This window comes from Astatotilapia calliptera, chromosome 3 (assembly GCF_964374335.1).
Source record: "Astatotilapia calliptera chromosome 3, fAstCal68.1, whole genome shotgun sequence".
Taxonomy (NCBI): Eukaryota; Metazoa; Chordata; class Actinopteri; order Cichliformes; family Cichlidae; genus Astatotilapia; species Astatotilapia calliptera.
Window position 1 is genome coordinate 7,509,882 of NC_137424.1, and position 6,954 is coordinate 7,516,835.

Consider the following 6,954-nt stretch of genomic DNA (forward strand, 5'->3'; position numbering starts at 1 on the left):
CTTAACGGCTACCCTGAGGTACCCCTGAGCAAGGTACCGTCCCTACACACTGCTCCCCGGGCGCCTGCTTAGTGGGCTGCCCACTGCTTCACTGAGTGAATGGGTCAAATGCAGAGAAAAACAAGTAATTTCCATTATTATTATTATTATAATCAGCTGTATGTGTCGACTATGTGGCACCTCAGTCTTGTTGGCATGAAGAAAAGTTGTGTAACATGTAGCATAAGGGCTGCAAAGACATCATGTAGACAGCAGTTAGTCGTAACGTATCTCCTGTTAAAGAGTTAAATGTGCGTTCTCCATCTCTGTCCTCTCACAGCTCGCCGTATACCAACTCCAGCTGTGGTAACAAGACATGATGCACTACCAGATGAAAGAGTCCTAGGAGTGAACTGGTGCACAGAGACAGATGTATTCAAGATCAGGATAACTGAAAAACCTGTGCCAACGACTAGGCGAGGCATCCTCTCATTTGTAAGTGCAATATATGACCCATTGGGCTTTTTGTCTCCTGTCATTCTGAACAGAAGCTAAACAAAGTCCTGCTGTGAACAGCAGCAATATGGATTTTACACATCCATCCATCTTTTCAGCTCAGGGTCGTGTGTGTGTTTGCACCATGTTTACAGAAACTGGAACGTGACTCCACTTGTCGCCAAGAGTTTGAAGGCGTTTTTGAGACTAAACATGGTGTTTTAGTGTCAGAGGTACGATTAGGTTGTGGTTAGGTTTAGGGCTGAAGGTTAGGGTTAGGCATTCAGTTTTTAGGGTTAGGTAAAGCATTACATCAATGTCCCCACGGAGATATGAAAACAGGACTGTGTGTGTGTAACCCTATCCCAGCTGTTATTAGGCAAGAAGCAGTTAACCTGTGGGAGGATGTCAGGGTACCAGGAGAGAATCAGACATGGATTCAAACCCAGGACCTTCTTGCTGAGAGCAGGTTGATCCCACCTACAAAGATCATCTGTTTAAACGTGCGCTGTAACTGAGTATTTTTTAAACATAAGAAACCGAATATAAGGGTTGCTCTGCCACTGCTGCCTTGACCGGTTACTTCAGTTTATCACGTTGGCAGCATCAAAGCTAAGTAAGGCCACGCCCACACTTACATCGGGATTTTTGAAAACGCAGATTTTTCTGAGCGTTTGCGCCTTTCATCCACACGTAAACGGCGTTTTCACTGAAAACTAATATTTTTGAAAACGTCTTGTTAAGTCTAATTGTTGAATGTTGCCATTGTGTTTCTTAAATTTGTACAGTCTTAGTTCAAGCAGTAGGATCAAAGCCATTCCTTTGATCCTGACCACCTCTCCAGCCACTCTGTGCTGGGGGAGGTTTTATTGTAGATACATCCTATCTGAAAGACCTGTTTCTTTTGATGTAAGCTTCCTGGGTTTACGACCCTTTGGTCAGCAGGAGGTCTGACACACACACACACACACACACACACACACACACACACACACACACACACACACACACACACACACACACACACACACACTCAGTGTATACATTTACATACAGTGCCTTGTCTTTGTAACCAAAGGGGGTTGCAAGGGAGGTGTTTAGTAAACTATTGTTTGAAGTTTGTCAATAAAAGGCAGCGAGAGGAGGCCATCATCGGGGTCATTTTCGTGGTGGACACAGACGAGGCCTCCCTTGCACAAGTAATCGATCGATCGACTGTCTTGTTTTCTTCATGATGAATAAGTCTCTAGAATTAGCGGGGCTTGTGGAAACACAGACCCAACATTTATTTGGTCCTCCGAGCCGGAGCCTAACACATTGCATCCACCGAGGAGAGGGAGAGGACGCCACCGCAACGTCTGGGATGATTGACGGAAAGCCCTGGTGTTTCACTTTGCTTTGTCACCAGGCCGGGAAGTTTGCGCCTGAACTCCCCTCGGGATGGATGACGATTGACGGGATCCAGAGACTCTTCCCATGAACGTAAACAAACAGTTAGTACAGAAGGCCTTAGAGAGCGGCTACGTGACCCTGCGTTGACCGCAGGTAACGGAAGCGCGCTAGCCGCGTAACAGAGACACAGGCTTCTCTGCCGTTTGGGGCGTGGAAATAACCTAGGTTCGGTAGCTCCGCCATGAGGAGTGTCCGGAATCTCCGCCATTTGGGGGCGTTGGAGAGTGTCCGAAGGTTGAATTCTCCGCCATATGGGGCGTTTGAGAGTTTTCAACAGAGAGCGCTAGCTGTGCGTGCAGACGCAAGCGATAGGCCTATGTTATGTGTGTGTGCGGGCCAGACGTGGTCTGCGTGAGTGTGGCTGATTGTTGTCTTGTAATGGAGAATAAAATGTGTAAGTCTGCCTTAGAAGGAGATGTAAAATTTATGCAGAAAGTTTTACCAGGCAGCACGCAGTATGTAGGTTGTTGGTGTGAGAAATATGGATTTGAAGGGACATTAGTGGAAGTTAAGTGTAAAATGCTGGTAGAAAGAATAGCTGTAAGTGTAGCAGGTAAAACAGGTAAAGCGAAGCAGAGGAAGGAATTGCAGTTAGCAGTTGCTAAGTTGTGGCTGGAGCAGACTCAGAAGAGGAGAGAAGCACAGAATGTTAAAAGAGCAATATTGCAAGAAGTTCTTGTGAAACCTGAGGATGAAAGCACAGCTCAATCCACTGCAACTACTTTAGAACAACACCGTAGAAAAGCATTAGGAAGAGCAAGAATGTTAGCAGAAAGTAGAGTCAGAGAAGAGTGTGAGAGAGCAGAGGCAGAGGTGGAGGAGAAATTAAAGGCTGAGTATGGAGAGGCATTAGGAGCAGCATTGAGTCCAAGACAGACTAGGCAGGGTAGGAAACAGAAAGTAAAGTTAGTGAACACAAACGTTACAACCACATATCCATCCCTGACACAACACAAAAAAAAAAACCATATGGTGTTTCTGTAACAGAGTGTGAAGATGAAGAAAGTTTTTCTCCTGATCAATTCGGCGAGTGTGAGAGTGTCTGACGTCATGGTGTGTGTGAAAGGTATCCAGCTGGGGCAGACGTGATTCTGCAGGTCACCTGCCCAGTGGACGAAAAGAAATAAAATAGTTGTGTGGATGAATGATAGCACGGAGAGAGTTTGGTGTTTCTCAGTCTGAAACAGCTGTAATGCTACTTTCTGTTTTGGAGAAAAGTACAGTTTAAAAAAAAACAAAAAAACAGAGAGATGTGTGTTGTTTAAGCAGTGATGAGAATAATGAAAGTGTGATGAGAGAGGACCACAAAAACATACTGAAGATGCATTAACTATACCAACCCTACATGCATATTAGTTACATGAGAAGAAACTTATTATGTGCTAAGACAACAGGGTTATGCTGTATGTTGTGTGTATGGCTGATTGGATGAATGTTTGAGATTAAACTGGCTGTTGATTTGTCTTTTATTACTAAAGTTGAACCTGCCAATTGGGTTGTTACGATTTATCCCCCTGGCATGAAGAACACGTGTCATGACTTAAACAAGGCCTATCTGTTAGGTTTGTAGCATAAACCTATTCGCTGGAACGTTAAGACAATATAATTACACTGCTAAGCAAGACACAAATAGGCAAAGTTCTTCATGTTACTCGTGCACGGGAGAGAACCGGACAACCGCTTGACTCCAGTTGGTCTCGTCCGTTCTCCCATACACTGTCCTTTTATTGAGGTTACATGAATATGCATAAGTTCATTAACATATGACGTCTACATACAAACAAAGAGTACCTTGCCTGTGTGTGTGTGTGTGTGTGTGTGTGTGTGTGTGTGTGTGTGTGGGGACTGCTGATCAAAGGGTCAAACATCCTTGGTCAGGAAGAGGGTAGCCTCCCCCTCACCCTAGATGGTTCATCCTAGATAACACGGTGAGGAAGTCCTGCAGTTCATCTAAACAAAGAGCACTTAGACTAGAACAGACGCAACTACGTTAATCCTACCATAAAATAATAAGACACGGTATGACCTCTCATGCTCCCAAAGTGCTGTCTAATACACACAAAGTTTGCAGACTATCAAGGATCAAAACCTCTACCACTCTACAACTAATTACAAAACTCTAAGCATATATAAGTAAATATTTCTAAGCATAAATGACAATCAACAATACAAATCTAACATTTCCCCCCTTTTTGACCTTTATGCCTGAAAAGTTCCCAGGTATGAATACCTCATGTCTGACAGTTTCAATGCAAACATATGTCAAATCACCCTAAATTACTGAAAAGGTACACAGTTCAACAAATGTATTAGCAGTTATCCCATTCCTCATTGATCTCATCTCATGGCAAACTGCATCTTACGAGCAAACAAAGAAATTGTTAATTTAATAGTGAAAATAAAAAAGTAACATTTTCAAAAACATCTCAGCTTGGTAATGCTTCCTCCAGGTGTGCACATCACATGTCTCTCTGCAGAGTGGTTTGAGTTCTGCAGGGCGTCATGAATGTCTCTTCCAGTTGTTTCCATCGTTGTCCATAGGACCAGAGTCCAAATGTATGTAGAATAAACATTCAAACATACCAGTTAGTTTTGTTGTTTGTCAACATGGTTCTCAGCTATTTCCAGAGCTGCAGACCTCTCAGCACTCTAGTTTTATGGCCTCCCATTACCTCACTTCAGGCCTTCATCCTGCGAGGGGGATATTTATGACTCCTTCATTGTCCACGCTCTGCAGAGAAACACCTCTGTGGAAAGGGTGCAGGGTTCTCTTGTCTTACTGCTGTTATGATCCCAGCAGCCTTCAGAGTGTCATCGTATGCACAGTACAGTGGCACAGCGTTAGGTGATGTTCATAGGAAACTGCTGTTATCACCACCATAGCTTCTGGTTCCTGTGCTTTTCACAGAATCATGATGTCATCCTCGAACTCCTTCTACGCTGTCGATGGAGCTTGGCACGCTCCTCATCCCCTGAGTGTTTATGTTCCAACGCTGCTGAAGGTTTAAGGCAGAGCACGTCGTACACCTTAGTCGTCTTCCTCAGCGTCAATATTGAATCTTTCATTGTATTTAAAATCTTGCTGTGGGAAGTCTCCTCTTGATTTCCTGGAAGCTTAGTAGCACAGCTCTCTGTGTGATGTCTGCTGTGCTGAAGATGATCTCTGATCCTCCTGAAGCCTCTTTCCTGGCTTCAGCTCCCATCTTGTGGACGATCCTCTCCTCTATTTTGCAAGCAGTTTCATGGTCCTTGCTGTGGCTCCAAGGTCTGATCTCATGATGGGCCCCAATCAGCTTGATCTTTGACCTCAACCACTGCCTGGTCCTGTCAGCTATGCGCTTCTCACTGGGCCTCTGAAGATTTCTCAGGAGATTACTGCTGCACCTGTATTTCCTTGCTAGGAAGACAAACTATTTGGAGAGTATGTCAACAATCATCAAACCACATTCTTTAGTTCAGTGAACTTCACTTATAGGCCATCAAAGCCTCATCTGAACATGGGTGCACCACTTGCATAGGTTTAATATTTGTAAATAAAACGGCTAATCACACAAATCACTGCAACAATAATAAAAAACATTGTTTAATGTTAATCCTTGGACCCCTCCTCTTGACGCATGGACACACCCATGCGTCAACTCACCAAACCTGGATTCCAGTCTTAAAGAAAAAGATTAGCTAGATCATATCCCAGGCAACATCAGGGCATCTCCTCCCCTGGAGCAGCACCACCCCGGACCTATAATCCTGCAATGAAAATGTTAGTGTGCTTTGCATATTAAGTTTGCTTAACACCTGGCCCTCCCAGGAGCCTGCATACACACCATCATGGCCTGGAAAACAAAATCTGGAAGTAAAATCAAACTCCATACCTGTAAACAATTGTATCATAAGGACAAGAAGCATTCAACATCAGCAAGACAAGTGTCATGTGCAGGTTTTCTCAAATCAGTAAACTACAATTATTTTCATAAGTCGCCTCAGACATGGATCATCCCATGTACTCAGGCAACATTAATGTAATCAGTGACTTCTCTTAAGCAAAGTCACTCCACTCATATATTATTATTATGGGTTCAAAAGTGGCCAGCAAATGAGCCCATAATAAACTATTCCATAATTACCGTAATCTCTTATTTGTTTTACTCATGTCACTTGCCCGTTTCAGCTGAATCTTCCACAGCATTCTCAAAGAAACTAACATTAGCAATACACATTGACTGTAGTCAGACAGAGGTCAGACACAGGTCAACAGGTTCCAGAGGTGCCATAAAAACACCATAAAGTCAACCCTAGCTGTGGAAAGAAGTAACACCAGTTCTCAACACAGGAAATTTCACACATGTTATTCACATTATCAAAGTAACCTTCACATTTTCCCATCAACACAATGCAACAGCATCACCACTCATAACCTGTAAACACAGTTTTCCTCACACATAAACCCAGAAATCCTGTAGTAGGAAAAAACATCAACCAGTTGTCCTGGTATAAATCGCATCATCAATTCACATGAAGAACTGGCATGCTGTAAGAAAAGAAAATGCAAATATTAACGCTTGCGCAGGCGTATGCATACTTTGTCACAGTTATCTCTGTGAGCAACTCAAACCTATGAATAACACACCTGATAAATGCACAGACACAGAAAATGGCATTTAAAAGGTTAAATCATCATGCAACCTCGAGTGTTGCTGTCATCTTTCTGCTCCTGTAAAGGGAAGCACACACAGACTCATCTGCACCCCTGCCAGGCGGGGGTCAACTTCACACAGTCGTGTTACATCAGTAAAGTCTTGTCAGCTTTTGTCAGCTTTTACCAGTCAGTCAGTTTGTTTTCCTTTCACTCACTCATTCATGCATTCATTCTTTCTTTCTTTGCTGATAGTGGAACCTATCGTCGCATTTAGTTTCCACTCTCAGCAAAATGACGTCATTTCAAAAAGAAAAAGAAGAACTTTAGTTTGGATTACATCGCTGAATCCTTTTGGACTGGGACTGTCATTTAATAATTGTCCCAAATAAGTG